The following is a 22352-nucleotide window of genomic DNA, read 5'->3' as shown; positions in this document are numbered from 1 at the left end:
CGTTGCACCTGCCCAATGCCAGGGGCAGGCATGGTGGCTCAGCAGGTTAGCAATGCTTGCCTCACGGTGCCAGGGATCCAGGTTTGATTCCACCCTTGGGTGACTGTCTGTGTGGAGTTTGCACATTCTCGCCCGTGTCTATGTGGATTTCCTCCCATGGTCTGAAGATGTGCAGGTTACGGTGGACTGGCTGTGTTAAATTGCGCCAAAGCTTATAGGTTAGGTGGATTTGTAAAGGGAAATGCAATGTCATAGGATAGGGGGTGTAAGTCTGAATGGGATGCTCTTTAGAAGATTGTGCGGACTTGATGGACTGAACAGCCTACTCCCACACTGGAGGGATTCTGTGCTTCTACGCACTGCATCATGACCCCGTTGCTAATATAGGGGCCCATTTCCCTGCCTCATGTCACACTGACAATGTCACCAGTCTCTGAAGAGATCATTTGGCTGATTGCAATGGATCCATTTCCAAATTCCCATCGACGAGTCTTCGTGCCCTCCCAATCGCCTCTTCATCTCCATTAAAGACCTATCTATCTCAGTTCCTGCACTCCGCCCCTGACATACCCCAAAATTTTGCAGAGGGGAGGTTGGTGACAGGGAATCATTTCCCCTGAATGGCTTGGTTTAGATGTTCCAGGTTCCACCCCCTGGTTCCGGACTGCCTCCACTCTCCTTCGCCCCATGTGGATATTGTTACTTTCCATCCACCTTTAACACACAGACACACACACACACGGTTCAAATCCCACCATGTCAGGTTGTGAAATTTGAGTTCAATAAAGCTCTAAAGGTTTTTAAAAAAACTAGTCTAACGACAACCCTGATCTGGTTCGCTAATGTCCTTCAGGGAAGGAAATCCACTTTTCTTACCTGGTTTGGGCCTACATGTGGCTCCAGACCCACAGCAATTCGGTTGACTCTAATCTGCCCTCTGGGCGAATTACAGACAGGCACTAAATGCTGTCTTAGCACATCTAGCAAACAGAATGTTTTTAAAAAAATCTTAATTAGACCACCCCTTTAGTGATTTGGAAGAAAAGGAAGAGGGAAAAAGGGACAATTGAGGCATTAACCTCTCAGAGAGAATAACCTTCTAATTTATTCACAGGATGTGGGCATTGCTAGATAGAGGCCCAGCATTTCTTGTCCATCACTAAGTGCCGACTACTTTGCTGTGGGTCTGGAGTCATGTGTAGACCCAACCAAGTGAGGATAACCGTTCCCTAAAGGATATGAGTGAACCAGAATGGGATACCCCCCCACCGACATCATTAGTTCCGGATTCTTCTTCATTGAATTCAAATTTCCAACCATCTGCCACAGCAGGATGCAAACCCACATCCCCTGAACATTATTGGGGCTTCTGGAATAACAGTCTAGGGATAATACCTCTAGGCCCAACAGATATTGTTCATGGACTGGTGGTTACACAGTAGCTCGCCGAGCTGCCTCCTCTGTGCAGCTTAATTGGCCAACAGGAGGTTGAGGGTGCAACCAGCCCCTCCATACCCCGCATGTTGTGCAAAATGGCCGACAGCAACTGATCCGCCCTCTCCAGCAGGCACTGTCGTGGCCCCCGGCTTGACCAGTTATGCTAGCCACAGCATGAATGTCTCAGTTTGAGTCCATTTGAGTACGTGTGACAATAAAGCTAATTCAAGTCAACTCAATTCTCGCTTGACGCTAGCATTCCTTCCCATCTGATTCTTGGGATGATGGGAAGGTTGGACAGGAGGGGCCCACGAGTTAGGGAAAATGAGAGGTGATCTCACTGGGCACTGAAAGGATGGTTCCTCTGCTAGTGGTGGGTATCTAAAAACCAGGAGAGGGAGCACAGTTTTGGAATGAGGCGTCTCCCATTTGAAAATGTGGAGGGAAATTCTTCCATCAGGGGATTGGCAGCATGTGAAATTCTCTCCCTGAGAGAGCTCTGGAGGTTGATTCACTGAATACATTCGAGGTGAAGATGGACAGGGCTTTGAGGCCTAAATCAGATCAGCCGCCACCAAACGATGAGGTAGGGTTGAGGGGTTGATTGGCCTTCCCCATCTCCTAATTCCCATGTCCTGCTGCTTTAAGATGATGTTTTGCAGTGAAAATCCCCATCTCACAGGCTAGAATTAACTACATATGGAATAATGCATGCAATTCTGGTTGCCCTGCTAGAGGAAGGATGTTACTAAAGTGGAAAAGATGCAATAAAATAGATTTACAAGGATGCTACTGAGACTGGAAGGTTTGAGTTATAAGAAGAGGCTGGGGCTATTTTCCCTAGAGCGTTGGAGGCTGAGGATGACCTTATAGCTGTTTATAAAATCATGTGGGGCATGGACAGAGTGATAGCCTTTTCCCCAGGATAGGCGAGTCCAAAACTAGAGGGGCATAGGTTTTAGGTGGGAGGGGAAAGATATAAAAGGGACCTGAGGGGCAACTTTTTCATGCAGAGGGTGGCGTGTGTATGGAATGAGCTGCCAGAGGAAGTAGTGGAGGCTGGTACAGTTACAGCATTTAAAAGGTATTTGGACAGCTACATGGATAGGAAATGTCTAGAGGAATGTGGGTCAAATGCAAGCAGATGGGACCAGATTAATTTTGGAAATCTGGTCAGCATGGATGAGTTGGACAGAAAGGTCTGTTTCCATGCTATATGAGTCTGGAAAAAGGCAGTCACCCTATCTCGCCCTTAAATAAACGAGCTCTTATATTTTAAACAGCAAGCCATTTACCGTTAAGGCAAAAGGCCTGTTGCCGCACTATGTGACTCTGTGTGCTGAAGTGAAAATAAAGCTGTTCTCAACACTGTCCCCATCTGTTTGGGAAACCTGGTCAGCAGGGATGAGTTGGGCTGAAGGGCCTGTTTCTGTGCTGGATGATTCTTAATGCCAGGGTGGGGACTGGGGGAGTTTCTGTGACAAGGTGGCCTGGTCACTGTGTATCAGAGGACAAGGCTAACAAAGGAGGCTTGGCGCTTTATTCTGCTTTTAAATTAAAGCGGTGCTGTGTTAGCCTTTGCATTATCACCCTGTTGCGTTCTTTTGTAGAAGTATTTTGCTTCGAAAACACTGTGATTGGCAAGTGGGTGCCCTGTATCACCGCCAAGCTTAGATGACCACCTTCCCCTCCCCTCCTCCAAGTGAGACGCAAAGCAGATGTACAGATACAATGCTCCACTCCACAATTTCTGTTCTTAATTTATCGCACTCAACCACATGGTATGTACAACCCAAAACTGACAAAAGGGGGCCACACCTCCTTGAAGAGAAGGGAGCCAACTTGGCACCTTGCCGAGGAATGTGCTTGGGAACAAAATTAAGTCACGTTTAGCATGTCAGAAATGATCGTTTGCGTCTCTTGTTCGTGAGAATTATTTGTTAGATGCCTTTGGTGCCTTAAATGTATTAGACACCGGGTTCGTTTGTCCCAGGGAGGACCTTGTGGCGAGTACCCAGGGGCTGGCAAGTCTCCCATTCTCTCCCACTGCCCATGGGACCAAACTCCCCCATTCGTCCACACTCATTGTGGGAGCGAGTCATTCATTCTCCCCTCTGGGAGCGAGTTCCCCATTCTCCCCCACTCCCTTTGGGAGTCAGTCCCATCAATACCCCCTACTTCCAACAGGGAGCGAGTCCCCCATTCTCTCCCACTCCCTCTGGGAGCGAGTCGCCCATTCTCCCTGACTCCCTCTGGGAGCGGGTTTCCCCATTCTCCCCGACTCCCCAGGGGAGCAAGTATCCCGTTCTCCCCCAGTCCCTCTGGGAGTCAGTCCCATCAATAATCCCTACTTCCAACTGGGAGCGAGTCCCCCATTCTCTCCCACTCCCTCTGGGAGTGAGTCCCCCATTCTCCCCCACTCCCCATGGGAGCAAGTATCCCGTTCTCCCCCAATGCTAACAGAGAGACAGGTGGGGGTGGGGCTAGGGAAGGTAGACAGGATGGTGATAGATGAGTGCAGATAGGCTATAGTGGGGATTGGTCTTCTCTCCCACCTATCAGCTCCTCCCACCTCACTGATCAACCTGACCACTGCCTCTCTGATGAAGGGTCTAGGCCCGAAACGTCAGCTTTTGTACTCCTGAGATGCTGCTTGGCCTGCTGTGTTCATCCAGCTCCACACTTTGTTATCTTGGATTCTCCAGCATCTGCAGTTCCCATTATCACTGGCTACCTGCCCTCACCTATAACCAGCTACCTACCTTCTCCAGCCACCACCCCTCCTTTCTATTTATTTCAGAGCTCCCGTCCCTGTCCTCCATTTCTGAAGAAAGGTCCTGATGTTAACTTTCCTGTTCCTCTGATGCTGCCTGGCCTGCTGTGTTCCTTCAGCTCCACACTGTGTTGTCTCTGTTTTCTGAGTAGATTTGCTATTGTCATATGTACCAAGATACAGTGAAAAGTATTGTTTTGTGAGCTAACCCAGACATATCATATGTAAGTACATTGGGGTAATAGAATGGAATGCAGAAAATAGTGTTCGAGCTACAGAGAAGGTGTAGAGAAAGGTCGATGTTAATATGAGAGGTCTATTCTTAACAGTGGGGAAGAAATTGTCTTAAATCTGTTGGTATGTGTTTTCAAACTTTTGTATCTTCTGCTCAAGTGGGAGAGTATAACTGTAGTGGGAGAGGTCTTTGATTATGTTGGCTACTTTCCTGAGGCAGTAGGATGTGTAGCTAGAGTCAACGAATGGAAGGCTGCATCCAAAGCTCTCCATAATTTCTTGTAGTCTTGGACAGAGCAGTTGCCATCCAAGCTGTGAAGCATCTGGATAAGGTTGCTTTCTATGGCGCATCTATAAAAATTGGTAAGAGTTGTTGCGGACCTGTTGAATTTCCTTAGCCTGCTGAGGAAGTAGAGGTGTCGGCTTGCTTGCTTGACTATAGCATCGATGTGGATGACCCAGGACGGACTGTTGGTGATATTTACTCCTAGGAAGTTGCAACTCCCAATTATCTCTGGATTTAATCCTGCTCCTAACAGCTTCCACCATTAGCTGGCTACCAAACTCTAATCTATAAGCTGTGATCAAACTAATATCCCTCAACTTCTCTGTTCCTTCGAGTCTTCCCCCAATCCCACATTCGGGTTTCTGAAATTCTTACCTACCCCTCTTTCTGTCTGTCCTGGGGTTTTCCCCGGAGCATTGGGGGCTGAGGGGTGACCTTTATGCAGGTCTGTAAAATCATGAGGGGCCTGGATAGGGTGAATGTTCAAGGTCTTTTCTCAGGGTTGGGAAGCCCAAAGCTAGAGGGGCATAGGTTTAAAGTGAGAAGGGGAAAGATTTAAAAGGGACCTGAGGGGCAACTCTTTCTTACAGGGGGACAATTATAACACTTAAAAAGCATCTGGAGGAGTATGTGAATAGGAAAGGTTTAGAGGGATATGAGCCTAATGAAGGTCAATTTGGCTGGGTGAGCTGCTCTTGGGAGGGTCAGTGTGGACTCGATGGGCTGAATGGCCTGCTTCCACATTGTAGGAAATCTATGATCAGGTCAGTTTTAGGGTATCCGGTCAGCATTGACACGTTGGACTGAAGGGTCTGTTTCCGTGCTGTACGACTCTATTGTAGGGCCATCTTTCCAAACTGCTTTTCAGGGACTTCAGGGATTATTTACAGGCACGCAGCTACACAATTGATGATCTCAGTGCTTTCAAAGAAGAGTTTGTGGCTCATGTGGTACAGTGGCAGTGTTCCTGCCTCTGAACCAGGAGGCCTGGGGTCAAGTCCCACCTGTTCCAGAGGAGTGCATCATACCATCTCTGTCCAAGTTGATTGGAAACCATCTCCCAGAGCTGTTAATCTCCCCATTTCCCTTCATCACCACTGAGCATGGAATCATTGCTAGTGAATCACATGCACAGGTTCCTGTATGTAAATTGTGTTTTGGAGGTGAAAGTACTGGAGAGTAATCAGCCAGAGGCCTGGGCTAATGCTTTTGAAGATGCACATTGAAATCCCTTGCAATTCGAATTTGATTGATAAATCCACCATAGATAAAGCTGGTCTGTGTGTGGCTGTGAAATAGCTGTTGGTTATTGTAAAAAATCCATCGGCGAGGAGTTCACTGACTGGGAGGGAAATCTGCCACACTTGCTTCCAAACGACTGTGGGCCCAGAGCGATGGGGTTAACTCTTAAATGCCCTTCAAAACAGCCCCCCAACTCAGGTCAAGGGTGACGCAGAAAGGCTAAGAGATATTGGTTTAGCATTCCTGGTTGGCAGAGACGTGCTGTATTACTCAATAACAAATGCCAGCCACATCCCATGAAAGACATACTTGGGGGGGTGGGGGGGAGGAATGAGAGGAAAAGTAAGTGGACCTGCCACTCAAATAAAATTGGCAAATGGTGACTGGGGAATTAATTTAGGTATAAGATTGCGTATCCATCCCCAAAGGTGGGTGGGTGAGAGACCACACTTTTCTTTCGGGGCTAAGTCAACGCCACGCAAGTGGGGTGTACGTTTGTAACGTCCAGATCGTGTCCATACAGTCGTAGGCTCTCGTGTTGTCTTTGACGCCATCTCTCTGCTCTCGCTTGGCAGACCTCACTCCCAAGTGGCGTGAGTTGGCATCGACCTCCAGTTGTAGAGGGTTGGGTGAAGTCTCACACGAGCAAGGAATTGTGGCAATGGTACAGCAGGAAGGCTGCAAGGAGTCCTTAAAAACATTTAACACCCACAGTGTGCACTGTAAGACGTAGAGGCATTTAGGCCCGACCTGTGGTTTGAAGGTAATCTGTGAAGACTCGAAGCCCTTGTGTTTGTTTGGTTGATGCTCCATGGTGGTCATTTCTGCTTTGGACCACGTGACCCCAAGATGGCGGCTTGTGACCACAACATAACTCCCTGCCCTCACCAATCACAAGGTGGTGCTTATGATCTCTTCCTGTTTTAATAAATTTCTGAAACATGGCACCCAGGAATAGCAGGGGAAAAATAATTTCACAGAATAGCATATGTACGCTTCAGCCATTGTGTGTTTTTTATTTGAACTGACTGATAAAATTGAACACTTTCAATAAAAGAAAGATGAGTTGCTGATATTTCGTGTGCTGTTCTGTAGTAACTGCACTGCTAGTCACTGTGCCACCCCTTGGAAAATCTTAATGTGGTCTTAACTCCATATTCCTGACTAATCAATGCCCCTTGATTCCCTTGTTGGTCAAGAATCTGCCCAATTTAGGCTTAATTCAATCTCCAGCCTCCACTACTCACTGGGAAGAAGGAACTACGCAGACTCTTGAGACAAAAAAAAATCTTGAGCATTGCTGCCAGAAAAAACGATTAATACATTAAATGGGACACCCCATAACTTTAAACCATGTCTCCTAGTTCTAATCTCTCAAGGGGACACATTCTGTCTGCAGTCACCATGTCCAAGTTCCCCCTTATGATTTCACTTGGTCACAACAGCACGGAAACAGACTCTTCCGCCCAGCTTGTTGATGCTGACCAGGTTTCCCGAACTAAACTAGTCCTACTTACCTATGTTTGGCCCATATCCCACAACTTTTCCTATTTGTGTATCTATCAAATGTCTTCTAAATGTTGCAATTGTATCTTCATCTATCACTTTCTCTGGCAGTTTACTTCAACATAAGAGCCGTCCTCTAGGTGGGGAAAAAGTTGCCCCTTGGGTCCGTTTTAAATCTTTCTCCTCTCACCTTAAAATGATGCCCCATTGTTTTGAACTCCCTTACTCTAGGGAAAAGACCTTTGCAATTTACGTTATCCATGCCCTTCAGAATTTTATAAACCTTTACAAGGTCAACCCCTCAACCTTTGATGCTCCAGGGAAATATGTCCCAGCCTCTTCACATAACTCCGACCGTCCGGTCCTGATAACATCCTTGTAAAACTTTTCTGCGCCCTCTCCAATTTAATATTATCCTTCCTATAGCAGGGTGACCAAAAGTGTCTCAATAATCCTATTTCACATAAAGAGACCAAAACTGTATGCAGCAGTGTGGTTCTGGGCACATCTATCACTTGTAAGGCTGCCTTCGGGAGAGACCACTCTCTTGCCCCCACACCTCCCCCCTCACCCCCATCCCAGGCCCCAAGATGACTTTCCACATCAAGCAGATGTTCACCTGCACATCTGCCAGTGTGGTATACTGTATCCATTGTACCCGGTGTGGCTTCCTCTACATTGGGGAAACCAAGCGGAGACTTGGGGAACGCTTTGCAGAACATCTACACTCGGTTTGCAATAAACAACTGCACCTCCCAGTCGCGAACCATTTCCACACCCCCTCCCATTCTTTAGATGACATGTCCATCAAGGGCCTCCTGCAGTGCCACAATGATGCCACCCGAACGTTGCAGGAACAGCAACTCATATTCCGCATGGGAATCCTGCAGCCCAATGGTATCAATGTGGATTTCACAAGCTTCAAAATCTCCCCTCCCCCTACTGCATCCCAAAACCAGCCCAGCTCGTCCCCGCCTCCCTAACCTGTTCTTTCTCTTACCTATTCCCTCCTCCCACCTCAAGCCGCACCTCCATTTCCTCATAACCTCAGCCGCCCCCTTGACCTGTCCATCCTCCCTAGACAGACCTATTCCCTCCCTCCTCCCCACCTATCTTCTCCTCTATCCATCTTTGGTCCACCTCCCCCTCTCTCCCTATTTATTTCAGAACCCTCTCCCCATCCCCCTCTCTGATGAAGGGTCTAGGCCCGAAACGTCAGCTTTTGTGCTCCTAAGATGCTGCTTGGCCTGCTGCGTTCATCCAGCTCCACACTTTGTTATCTCGGATTCTCCCGCATCTGCAGTTCCCATTATCTCTAAATAGAAAACACATTCCTACATTTATATTCCAGTCCCTTTGTAATGAATTATAACTTTGCATGTGACTTTTCTTAATTAGAAATGCTTTCTGAGTCTCTGCTGCCTGCACCCTATACATTGCAGCAGTTCAAAAAGGCTGCTCATCACTAGGGGAAATTAGGGATGGGCAATAAACGCTGGACCCAGACAGAAACTGATAACCACTTCCCATTAAAGAATAAAGATAAATGTTCTAACCCACAACCCTTTATTAACTCAAGAACTGATACAGACTATAAGAAGTAGGCCATTCAGCCCATCGCGTCTGTTCTGCTATTCAGTGAGATCATGGCTGATTTAATCATTCTCAACACTTATCTTTCTCCTTCTTTACCCGTGATCTAACTCTAACTATAAATTTGCTGACAACATCGCCATAGTGGGCCAGATCTCAAACAATGACAAGACAGAGTACAGGAAAGAGACAGACAGCTTAGTGGCATGGAAGAGTATAACCAGGGTGGGAGGGGTCTTTGATTATGTTGGCTGCTTTCCCGAGGAAGTGGGAAGTGTAAAGACAACAGCCTCTCCTTCAACATCAGCAAAAAGAAGGAGCTGCTCATCAACTTCAGGAAGTGGCGTGGAAAGGATGCTCCTGTCTGTATTGATGGTGCTGAGGTGGAGATTGTCAAGAGCTTCAAGCTCCTAAGAGTAAATATCACCATTGATCTATCCCAGTCCATCCATGTTGACACTACAGTCAAGAAAGCATACCACCACCTCTGCTTCGTCAGGAGGCTAAGGAAATTAGGCATGTCCACAATGACTCTCACCAATTTTTATCGATGCACCATAGAAAGCATCCTATCTGGATGCATCACAGCTTGGTACAGCAACTGCTCTATTCAAGAATGCAAGAAATTACAGAGAGTTGTGAGCGTTGCCAGTCTATCGCACTAACCAGCTTTGCTTCCATTGACTCCATCTACACTTGCCGCTGCCTTGGGAAAGCAGCCAACATCAAAGATCCCTCTCACTCTGGCTATACTCTCCTCCACCCTCTTCCATTGAGCAGATAATACAAAAGTTTTAAAATACGTACAATTTAAGAACAGTTTCTTCCCAGCTGTTATCAGTCTCATGAACAGTCCTCTCATACATTAGAGTTGATCTTTATCCACACCTTCTCCATAGCTGTAACAGCCTGTTATGGACCAGACCAAACCCCCTTAAGATATATTAAGAAGATTGTCTACACCCTCACTTTTCCTTATTTTTGAGGTAAGTATAAGGTATTGCATTCCAGATGCAATTTAATTGGTCAAACTACTTGGCATTAGGCAAAACACACTTTATTTTTACACTATAATTAAAATATAGACCAAATAAAAATAAAAAGAATTTGCTTAATTGCAACTCTATCAAAATGCTTAACAAAATAATAGATATATTAGCTACTACTAATTAACTAGCCCAATATTGGAACATCCCATAAACACACCCTTGGCAGAGGCAAATTCAGTAAAATAGGTAGTCTCACGTGCAATTCTGGCAGTCGGAAGAGAATCTCAGCTTTTAGTTATAACAGAGAGGAATAAGAAATTCCATATCGAGCTTCAAGATCCCAGCAGCAACTGCTATTGAAGGCTAAAACTATTTTTAAAAATCCTGGCTCTGTGAGAACTTGACCCCATCCATTCAGGCTGCTTCTATTGTTCCAAATTTTAAAAAACCAAGGCCAAACAAGCTGTTAACTTTATTCGATTTGGAGTGGACTGCTCATCACCTCTGTCTCAACCTCTCCTCATAAAAAGAAAAACCAGGACAAAATACACCTCCCAAAGCCATAGCATTGTCAAACGTTCCCACTTAAAAAAAAACTCAACAATATACAAAGATTGCTTCATTTTTAAAAACTTTCAGTCTTATGCTATTAGTGCAGTACAATATACATACACATTACATTGACTGTAAGCATGCAAATGTTCACAACGATAGTCCATGTTAGATAATAAGGTGCAGAGCTGGATGAAAGCCGCAGGCTAAGAAATTTCTGAAGAAGGGTCTAGGCCCGAAACGTCAGCCTTCCTGCTCCTCTGATGCTGCTTGGCCTGCTGTGTTCATCCAGCTCTGCACCTTGTTATCTTAGATTCTCCAGCATCTGCAGTTCCTGCTATTGTCCATTTTCGTCTGTTTTCCCCACCAATGAACACCCCTCTCTTTCTTCATCAATGTTGCGACAATACATTGGTTAATTATGTTCTCTCGTCTTGCCACATGTATTATTTTCAAATTGAATGGCTGCAGTAATAAGCTCTGTCTAAACAGTCTGGAAGTTTTTATTCTTAATACATTCCAAAAATGTTTAAGGGTTACAATCAGTATATACAATTGTCTGAAACACATGACTGGCAATATAAATTTCAAAATGTTACGCCAACACTAAGCTCAAGATCCCCTTCTCAACTGTGGAATATTTTCACTGATGATTATTCAATTTTCTGGAAAAATACCTACTTGGTCTTTCTATCTTCTTGTTGTCTTCTTTTAAGAGCACAGCGCCAACGCCCACCTTACTCGCATTGATAGCCACCTCGAATGGTTTTGTGTAATTAGGTGGGGTTAACACTGGGGCAGTGGTTAACAAAGCTTTTAGGTGTTCAAATGTCTTCTGCAGCCCACTGAAATTTTCTGCACTTCTGCAACAAGTCAGTCAGTGGAGCAACCACACGGCTAAAATTCAGTAGAAACTTGCAATGAAAAAACACTCACTCCCAGGAACTTGTCATATTTCCCTCCTTTTGGTATGGGAAACTCCCCAGTAACCTCAGTTTTCACATCCCAAGGGCCCATCTGTCCATGTCTGATAACATGGCCCAGGAACGTGACTTGGACTTTTGCAACTCACCCTTAGCCGGACTTATCACCAAGCCTGCTTCCAAATCAAACAATTCCCATAGATGTTCCAAATGTTCCTTCCATACGTGACTAAAAACCACCAGATGGTTGATGTACACCACGCAATTGGGGAATTCTGAAACGACTTTATTGAATAATCTTTAAAATGTGGCTGGCACATTTTTCATACCAAATGGCGTGACTTTAAATTGGTATAGTGCATTTGTCATCACAAACGTCGAGGTTTCCTACACTCTTTCAAATAAAGGTATTGGCCAGTATCCTTTGAGTAAGGCCAACTTAGAATTATAAATTGCTTGTTGTCCCATTTTCTCAATACAGTCTTCCAAATGAGGAATAGGATATGGATCAGATTTCATAGCATCATCGAATTTGTAATAGACTATGTATCCACATAGCTGTTGGGTACCATTTGGTTTTGGCACCATTACTGTGGGTGAGTTTCATTTGCTGCAACTAACTTTGATTACATTGTATTTGAGCATGCATTCAATCTCTTTCTAAACCTGTACAAACTTTAGAGGGTTAAGTCTGTAAGGATGGTGCTTAATTGGAACAGCATTTCCTATATCTACATCATGCATAATCACATTGGCACTTGCCAGCTTATTCCCATGTCATTTTAATTTTCCTCTGCAAGGTAACTCCATAATCTGTCCGAATTTTTGAGAAATGCTCTCATCATCCAATTTGATTTGAGGAATGTCCAATTCAGTATCCTCTGAACTTGGTTCTTCACTCTGCGTTGTAATCAGTAACACGTTCTCCTTTTGCTTTTCTTCCTTACCAAAATATGTTTTGAGCATATTCACTTGACACATTCTGTGAGATTTCTTCCTGTCTGGAGTTCTTACTAAATAATTCATCTCATTTAATTTCTTTTTGATTTGACCTTTTTCTTTTGATTTGGCCCACTAAACCTTTCCATTAAAGGTTCTCTTATCACTGGAAGTAACCCTAACACTTTACCTCCATTAGCAAAATTGCAAATTTTTGATATTTTTTGTCTGTTTCCTGTTTTACCACACACTGTGCTACTTTCATAGACTTTCAAGCCAACTCACCCAACTTTATTTGATCTTTCCCTAAATTTGATACATTGTCCAAATATGTAGTCCCTGAACTGTAACTTTGCAAATTCTCCTTAATTAATTTCAAGGGTTCACTCACCTCATGTCCAAAAACTAATTCAAATGGACTGAATTTAGTTGATTCATTTGGTGCATCCCTAATTGCAAAAATTACAAATGGGATTCCTTTATCCCAATCCTCTGGGTAGTCTTGACTAAAACCCTCAAACTTGTCTTTAAAGTTTGATGCCACGTTACTAATGTTCCCTGTGATTCTGGATGGTATACAATGAATTTGAATTGTTTTATTCCCAAATTATCCACAACTTCTTTTAATGACTGTAATGTAACATTTGATCCTTGGCCCAATTGTATTTTTGTGAGTAGTCTGTATCAAATCAAAAATTTGGGACCTCTTCCACAATCCTTTTAGCAGTGACACTGCGTAATGGAATGGCCTCTGGAAATCTGGTAGACGCATCCATTATGGTCAAGAAATACCGATTTCCATTTTGAGTCTTAGTATTGTCACACACTATATTCTGTATTCTGTTCTATTGGCCTGTTGTACTTATGTAAAGTATGACTTGACTGGTTAGCAAGCAAAACAATACTTTTCATTGCATCTTGGTATATGTGACAACAATAAATGAAATAAAATCAAGATTTCTCTGAGATACAATGCTATTTCACAGCTCAGTGAGAATTGCAAGATGGGAGCTTTCATCTATACATGTGCTCAATGGAGCTTCATGCCCATAGTGTAGAGTCATAGGGCTTTACAGCAGGGGAACCTTTTGGTCCAACTTGTCCATGCCAATCAGATATCCTAAATTAATCTAGACCTATTTGCCAGCATTTGGCCCATATCCCTCCAAACCCTTCCGATTCATATACCCATTGAGATGTCTTTTAAATGTTGTAATTGTACCAGCCTCCACCAACTCCTTTAGCAGCACATTCCATACATGCACCATGAAAATGTTGCCTCTTAGGTCCCTATTAAATATTTCCCCTGTCACCTTAAACCTATACTGTCTAGTTAAGGACTTCCCACCCCAGGAAAAGACCATAGCTCTTCACCATATCCATGCCCCTCATGATTTTACAAACCTCTATAAGGTCACTCCTCAGCCTCTGACACACCAGGAAAAATAGCCCCAGCCTATTCAGCCTTTCCCTATAGCTCCAACCCCAGCAACATCTTTGTAAATCTTTTCTGAATTGTTTCAAGTTTCACAACATCTTTCCTGGAGCAGGAAAACTAGAATTGAACACAGTTTTCCAAAGGTGGCCTAACCAATGTCCTGTTATAGGCTCAACATGGCCATCCCAACTCCTATTCTCAATGCACTGACCAATAAAGGCAAGCATACCAAACGCCTTCTTCACTATCCTGTCTACCTGTGACTCCACTCTCAAGGAACTATGAACCTGCACTCCAAGGGCTCTTTGTTCTGCAACTCTCTAAAACCTTACCATTAAGTGTATAAGTCCGGCCCTGATTTTCCATTCCAAAATGCAGCAGCTCACATTTATCTAAATTAAACTCCATCTGCCACTCCTAAGCACATTTGCCCATCTGACCAAGATCCCATTGTACTCTGAGGCAACCTTCTTTGCTGTCCGCCCCACTACCAATGTTGGTGTCATCTGCAAACTTACTAACCATGCCTTCTAAATTCATAACCAAATCATTTATATAAATTCTGAAAAGCAGTGGGCCCCCAATAACTATCCTTGTGGTACAGGATTCCAGTGTGAAAAGCAACCCATCACCATCACCCGCGGTCTCCTACCTTCAAGCCAATTTTGTAGTTTTAAAAGGCTTAAATCTCTCCATGGCTACACGTCATCCAATTAACATTTTAAAAATCCATTTTCAGACATTTCAACAAACCCATCAAGGAAAGGGGTATCACTCGCTCCATTTTAAGGGTAAATCTGAATGCAGGTTAGAGATTATTCAGCTATGTAAAGAAATTCTATGAAATATTGCAAATGTGTTCCATAATGTGCACATGCCAGATCTGTCAGCATCATTGATATTTGCTTGGCTTGTGATGAGATCACTGGGGAGTTTGAACTCATCAAAAGCCTCTTCCTGATTAGTGAGAGACTCCTACATTTGAACAACCAACAACAGCTACCAAACTCTGCCGTATTAGAATCTCAAGCAATGGCGAGACGGAATACGGGGAAGAGAGAGAGTGCTTGCTGGCGTGGCGTAAAGATAACATACTCTCCCTCAACATCAGCAAAACGAAACAGCTGGTCATTGGCATCAGGAAGCAAGGTAACGTTTGTACCAATGGAGCGGAGTGGAGATTGTGGAGAACGTCAGTTACCTTGCAGTGACAATCACCAGCAATCTGTCCTGGTCCATATTTGTCGATGCAATGGTCAAGAAAGCGCAATAACGCCTGTACTTCCTCAGGAGGCTAAGGAAATTCAGCATATCTGTAAAGACTCTTAGCAATTTTTATAGACATGCCATATAAAGCATTCTGTCTGGATGCATCACAGCTTGTTATGGCAATTACTCTGCCCAGGACCATAAGAAACTACAGAGAGTTGTGAAAACAGTCCAGTCCATCGCACAAGCCAACCTTCCATCCATTGACTTCTTCTGCACTTTTCACTGTCTCAGGAAGGCAGCCAACATAATCAAAGACCCCTCCTATCCCAGTTATAATCTCTTCCAATGACTTCCGTCAGGCAGAAGACAAAAGTTTAAATACATGTACCAACATTCAAGAACAGCTTCTTCCCTGCTGCTATTAGACTTCTGAACGGGCCTTTCAAATTTAATGTTGATCTCGCTGTTTGTGCATGCTCTCTGCAGCCATAACATTGTATTCCTCAATCTGTTCTATTACCCTAATGCACATCATACGGTACGATCTGCCTGTACTGCAGGCAAAACAAAATCTTTCATTGTACCTAGGTACACATGACAATAATAAATCAAATCATCTGGCCAAGAATTAAAATTGATAGTTCTTGCTGGAAGGGAGTGTGGAATGTCGGAAGCCTTGCATTTGAATTGATGTGAATGTAATGACGTCAGCCAGATGGATCCACAGAATATGAGTTCCCTGATTGGGGCTGTTAATCTGGTCCAATCAGGAGCTATGGCTAATGGATAAAAACAGGAGTGTCAGACATCCTGATACTGCGGTAGTCGGCTCTGAGGGAGCTGGGTCAGTGTTAAGGACTCTCCACATGTAAATAACGGGTGACTTGATGACAGGATATCAGCCTCGTGGACTTATTTCAGGAATAATCAAACCAAGCTGCAACAATGAAGACTTCAGCAACAGAGGAGCCAAGAATGATGCCAAAGTTATGGAGGTAGATGAGGTTGTTGACTTGCTCGCCGAGCTGGCTTGTTTTTGTTCAGATGTTTTATCACCATGCTAGGTGACATCATCAGTGAAGCCTCCTTTAAAGCGATGTTATTCTACTCCACTTGGAATTTATTCTGTCCGGTTTGTTATGGTGGGTACCGTCATTTCCAGTTTTGATCTGTACAAGTTTGCATATAGGGTCCAATTCTATATGTTTGTTGATTACAGTAAAAGTGGAGAACCATGTCTCAAGGAATTCCTGTGTGTGTCCATGTTTGTCTTGGGCTACTATGGTTACTCAGTCCCAGTTAAATTGATGGCCTTCATTGTCTAATTGTACCGATATTAGGGAGAGGTCGTTGTGCCGTTTTGCTGCTAGCTGAACTTTGCCAAAACTTTATTGAGGTAGAACCAGACATGTAGTGGTTGTGTGAATATGTAGCCAGAAGCTAATTTCAGGGGTCAAGCAGAATATTAACACTGCAGGTTTAGTGTCAGACAGCTGCCAGGGAGAGGGATTGAGCGGATGGGTGAATGGAATCTGGAACAGGGACCAAAAACAACAGCCTCAGTCATCCTGAGTGATAATGGGAACTGAAGATGCTGGAGAATCCAAGATAATAAAGTGTGAAGCTGGATGAACACAGCAGGCCAAGCAGCATCTCAGGAGCACAAAAGCTGACGTTTCGGGCCTAGACCCTTCATCAGAGAGGGGGATGGGGAGAGGGAACTGGAATAAATAGGGAGAGAGGGGGAGGCGGACCGAAGATGGAGAGTAAAGAAGATAGGTGGAGAGAGTATAGGTGGGGAGGTAGGGAGGGGATAGGTCAGTCCAGGGAAGACGGACAGGTCAAGGAGGTGGGATGATGTTAGTAGGTAGGAAATGGGGGTGCGGCTTGGGGTGGGGGGAAGGGATGGGTGAGAGGGAGAACAGGTTAGAGAGGCAGAGACAGGCTGGGCTGGTTTTGGGATGCAGTGGGTGGAGGGGAAGAGCTGGGCTGGTTGTGTGGTGCAGTGGGGGGAGGGGACGAACTGGGCTGGTTTCGGGATGCGGTGGGGGAAGGGGAGATTTTGAAACTGGTGAAGTCCACATTGATACCATTGGGCTGCAGGGTTCCCAAGCGGAATATGAGTTGCTGTTCCTGCAACCTTCGGGTGGCATCATTATGGCACTGCAGGAGGCCCATGATGGACACGTCATCTAAAGAATGGGACGGGGAGTTGAAATGGTTCGCGACTGGGAGGTGCGGTTGTTTGTTGCGAACCGAGCGGAGGTGTTCTGCAAAGTGGTCCCCAAGCCTCCGCTTGGTTTCCCCAATGTAGAGGACCCCCCCCACCACCAACCTCCGGAGACAACGCATCATCCTCCGACACTTCCGCCATCTACAATCCGACCCCACCACCCAAGACATTTTTCCATCCCCACCCTTGTCTGCTTTCCGGAGAGACCACTCTCTCCGTGATTCCCTTGTTCGCTCCACACTGCCCTCCAACCCCACCACACCCGGCACCTTCCCCTGCAACCGCAGGAAATGCTACACTTGCCCCCACACCTCCTCCCTCACCCCTATCGCAGGCCCCAAGATGACATTCCACATTAAGCAGAGGTTCACCTGCACATCTGCCAATGTGGTATACTGCATCCACTGTACCCGGTGTGGCTTCCTCTACATTGCAGAAACCAAGCGGAGGCTTGGGGACCGCTTTGCAGAACACCTCCGCTCGGTTCGCAATAAACAACTGCACCTCCCAGTCGCAAACCATTTCCACTCCCCCTCCCATTCTTTAGATGACACGTCCATCATGGGCCTCCTGCAGTGCCACAATGACGCCACCCGAAGATTGCAGGAACAGCAACTCATATTCCGCTTGGGAACTCTGCAGCCCAATGGTATCAATGTGGACTTCACCAGCTTCAAAATCTCCCCTCCCCCCACTGCATCACAAAGCCAGCCCAGCCTGTCTCTGCCTCCCTAACCTGTTCCTCCTCTTACCTCAAGTCGCACCTCTATTTCCTACCTACTAACCTCATCCCACCTCCTTGACCTGTCCGTCTTCCCTGGACTGACCTATCCCCTCCCTATCTCCCCACCTATACTCTCCTCTCCACCTATCTTCTTTTCTCTCCATCTTCGGTCCGCCTCCCCCTCTCTCCCTATTTATTCCAGAACCCTCACCCCATCCCCCTCTCTGATGAAGGGTCTAGCCCCGAAACGTCAGCTCTTGTGCTCCTGAGATGCTGCTTGGCCTGCTGTGTTCATCCAGCTTCACACTTTATTATCTTAGCCTCAGTCATCCTGATAGTTAATCAGAGGAATTCTTAGCTCATCCAGTCCTGGGTGCTGCATGAGCAATCTGATTAATTTAGCAACAGAGTAGGAGTTGTCAATGAGAAATGGGTGCTGTCAACTTACATGTTGCAAATGAACATTCAGTCAAACCCAAACCTATTCTCAAAATCTCTTCCCCGCTCTATCCACATGAACTGAAACCACACTGGTAAATCTTTCTCTAAAAGACTCCATATCCCTGGTGCCCAGATTAAATTGGATCAATAATATGCCAACCATAGAAGATGCAGGAGCAGAAGCAGGCCATTCAGTCTATTGCACCTGCTTTGCCATTCAATGGGATCAAACGGCTAAGTCAACAAAATATACCTCAGTGACAAAAATAACTAACAACCAAGTCTCCGCAGACCTGTGCGGTAAAGAATTCCACAGACTCCACAACTTCTGAGAGGACGGATGTTGACAGATAAAAAGTTGGCAAATGTGAGGTTGTTTATTTCGAAGGGGAGAACGAAAGAACTGAATATTATTTAAATGGGGGATAGCTTCAAAGCAAAAGGATTGAGGGACCACTTGTGCAGGAAACACAGAAAGCTACCAAAAAGATGCAGCAGGTAATCCAGAACACAAATGGAGGTTCTGAAGAAGGGGCACTGGACACACAATGTTAACTTTGCTTTCTCTCCACAGATACTACCAGACCTGCTGAGTTTCTCCGCAATTTCTGGCTTTGTTTCAGATCTTCAGCACCATTGGTTCTTTGTTTTGCTTTAGTCAAATTTTGGCCGTTTGTCAAGGGGGTTAGAGTACAAGCGCAGGGAAATCAGGCTGAGAGAGATGAATTCTTGAGCAGTAGGTGAACCCGAGAAAGGACAGGAAAGTGGACCTGAGAGATGTTGTCAGATCCAGGGAGGCAAAGGCCTAGTGGTAGTATCACAAGACTACTAATCCAGAAACTCAGCTAATGTTCTTGGGTCTTGGTTTTGAATCCTGCCACAGCAGATGGTATAATTTGAAGTCAATAATAATCTGGCATTAAGAATCTCCTTAAGACCATGAAACCATCGTCAGTTGCCAGAAAAACCTATCTGGTTCACTCATGTCCTTTAGGGAAGGAAATCTGCCATCCTCACCTAGTCTGGCCTACATGTGACTTCAGATCCACATTGATGTGGTTGACTCTCAACTGCCCTCTGAAATGGCCTCGCAAGCCACTCAGTTTTAAGGCACTATGGACGGGCAATAAATCGCAATCAATGCCCATTTCCCAAAGGTGAATAAACGAAAGATCGGCCATGATCTGAGGGGCCCTATTTCATGTGGTTTCAGAAAAAAAATTCCTTAATTTTGTCTTAAATAGGCGACTCCTTCCTCTGAGACGCTGCTCTCCGGTCCTAGACTTTCCCATACGGGGAAACAACCTCTCCCTATCAACTTTCCCACTAAGAAACTGGTTTGTAGAGGACAGTCTCAATAGATGGATTCTTGGTCAGTAGGGGAACCACGGGTTACAGGGAGAGAGGACATGATGCTCAGCCATGATCCAAGGAGCTAAAAGGCTTACTCGTGTCCCTATTAATAGTCTCAGAAAACATTTTTTGTTTTAAATACGCGACTCCTAACTCTGAGATTTTGCTCTCTGATCCCAGACTTTCCAACGAGGGGGAACAACTTCACCCTGCCATCCCCATAGGAAACTTGACTGTCTTAAGAAAGGTGGGGGTGGCTAAAAAAAAAAAGTGGTTTGACTCTGATCTCCAAGAAAGTGTGAAAATTTATTTCGCAGAAAAAATATATCCTCCCCGCACCATTTTGAGTCGTCTTTTCACAACATTTAAGGCGGGAAAGAGTTGGCATCAAAAGAAACGCGCCAAACCAAACACGTGCCCGAGACTACTTTCGCCCCCTCCCTACCCCGAAGCCGCGAACCGTAGCGCGTGAGCCTCCGCCGGGGAAGGCAATAGTGCGGGGCGCCGGCGGGCGACCGGAGGGAAGCCCCAGCCGAGCCGGGGACCGTCCGAGCGAAACGGAGCCGTCTGAGCATTTGGACGGTGTCGTCGACTCGTCTAAGGTAGGGGGTGTTGTCTCATTAGGGAGGGAGGGAGCGTATCCTTCCGCGCAGGAGACCTTCCACTTCCGGAGACGAGCGGCCGCCATTTTGTTGGCCCCCCGTTTTTAAAAAAAATAGAAAACAAAAAAAATTAAAACGCGATTTTTTTTCTGGTTTCTTGAACGAAAAATCAGGACGGGAGAGGGTCGATTCTCCTCAGGAAATCGATCGTTTTTTTTCCCACATCGACGGGCGGTGTGGTGAGGGGTGGGGGAAGGTAAGGCGTCCGCTTCAAACCCTAAAACCCTCCCCTTTCTCAACATCCCCCCCCCCCCTTCAACCGGGAGCTTCATCTTCTTTATTTTCGCGAAAACAGAAAAGAGACAAGTTAAATCGTTCAGCTCGAGGTAAATGATGGGGAACGAAGGGGAGGGAGGGAGGAAGGAAGGAAGGGGGGAAGATAAAAAAACGGATGAAGTTTTTAATTCCAGGTTTCTCCACCGGATGTGGAAGTCGACTTTAGAAGAAATTCATCGACTTCCCCCGGAAAAGGCGCCACTCTCTCTCTTTCTTTCTTTCTCGGGTTTCCTGTGCTCCTCTTCATTCTTATTTCCCCCCTTTTAAATGTTGTTTAGACCTCCCGTCCATCTCTATGGGTATTCGCGCCCCCCCCCCCCCCCCCCCCCCCCCCCCCGCCGCCATTGTCTCTGTGCGTGTGATGGTGTGTTTTCATTTACCTCCGTCTCTCTCTCTGTCTCTCTGTGCTGGAGATTGATGGCGGCGGCTCGGTTCTTCTCCGGGACACGGAGCTGGCCCAGGGGCTGTAGCTGGGTGGCTCTTAGCCCCCCCCCCCCCCCCGCAATGTCGCTTCGCCCCACTCCGCCCTCCATCGGACCTCTTCTCCCCCCCCCCGCCATCATTCGCCTCCACCCCCCCGTGCCCCCCCCCCCCCCCGTGGCCGGCCGGCCTTCCCCCCCCCCACCCCCGTGGCCGGCCTCCCTCCCCCCTCCCCCGTGGCCGGCCTCCCCCCCCCCCCCCCCCGTGGCCGGCCTCCCCCCCCCCCCCCCGTGGCCGGCCTCCCCCCCCCCCCCCCCCGTGGCCGGCCTCCCTCCCTCCCCCCCCCCCCCCGTGGCCGGCCTCCTCCCCCCCCCCCCCGTGGCCGGCCTCCTCCCCCCCCCCCCGTGGCCGGCCTCCTCCCCCCCCCCCCGTGGCCGGCCTCCCCCCCCCCCCCCCCCCCGGCCGGCCTCCCCCCCCCCCCCGTGGCCGGCCTCCCCCCCCCCCCCCCCCCCCGTGGCCGGCCTCCCCCTCCCCCCCGGTGGCTGGCCTCCTCCCCCTCCCCCCGCCCGTGCCCCCCCCCGTGCCCCCCCGTGCCCCCCCCCGTGCCCCCCCTCGCCCCCCCCGTGCCCCCCCTCGCCCCCCCTCGCCCCCCCCCGTGCCCCCCTCCCCCCCCGTGCCTCCCCTCTCCCCCCCGTGCCTCCCCTCTCCCCCTCCCCCCCGTGCCTCCCCTCTCCCCCTCCCCCCCGTGCCTCCCCTCTCCCCCTCCCCCCCGTGCCTCCCCTCTCCCCCCCCCCGTGCCTCCCCTCTCCCCCCCCCCGTGCCTCCCCTCTCCCCCCCCCCGTGCCTCCCCTCTCCCCCCCCCGTGCCTCCCCTCTCCCCCCCCCGTGCCTCCCCTCTCCCCCCCGTGCCTCCCCTCTCCCCCCCCCGTGCCTCCCCTCTCCCCCCCCCGTGCCTCCCCTCTCCCCCCCCCGTGCCTCCCCTCTCCCGTGCCCCCCCTCTCCCCTCCCCCCCGTGCCCCCCCTCCCCTCCCCCCCGTGCCCCCCTCCCCCCCCGTGCCCCCCTCCCCCCCCGTGCCCCCCTCCCCCCCCGTGCCACCCCTCCCCCCGTGCCACCCCTCCC

The 22352-nt window shown here is 47.5% G+C and overlaps 1 protein-coding gene across 3 annotated transcripts in view; it reads left to right on the top strand.

Annotated features, from left to right (window-relative positions):
* Positions 1-20368: 20368 nt before the first annotated feature.
* LOC125449798 (GA-binding protein subunit beta-1) overlaps positions 20369-22352 on the top strand; it is a 53515-nt gene continuing 51531 nt past the window's right edge. Inside the window, exon 1 of one of the 3 annotated variants that reach the window (XM_059642955.1) lies at positions 20369-20477. The gene's annotated coding sequence lies outside the window, so the exon portion shown is untranslated. Of the gene's footprint in view, positions 20478-20543; positions 20734-20773; positions 20864-22352 lie in introns of those variants that run through there. The other 2 variants (XM_059642956.1, XM_059642954.1) reach the window with 2 other exon arrangements.

This window comes from Stegostoma tigrinum, chromosome 47 (assembly GCF_030684315.1).
Source record: "Stegostoma tigrinum isolate sSteTig4 chromosome 47, sSteTig4.hap1, whole genome shotgun sequence".
Classification (NCBI taxonomy): domain Eukaryota; kingdom Metazoa; phylum Chordata; class Chondrichthyes; order Orectolobiformes; family Stegostomatidae; genus Stegostoma; species Stegostoma tigrinum.
Note: the sequence above shows the minus strand (reverse complement) of the source record. Positions and strands in the feature narration are given on the sequence as shown.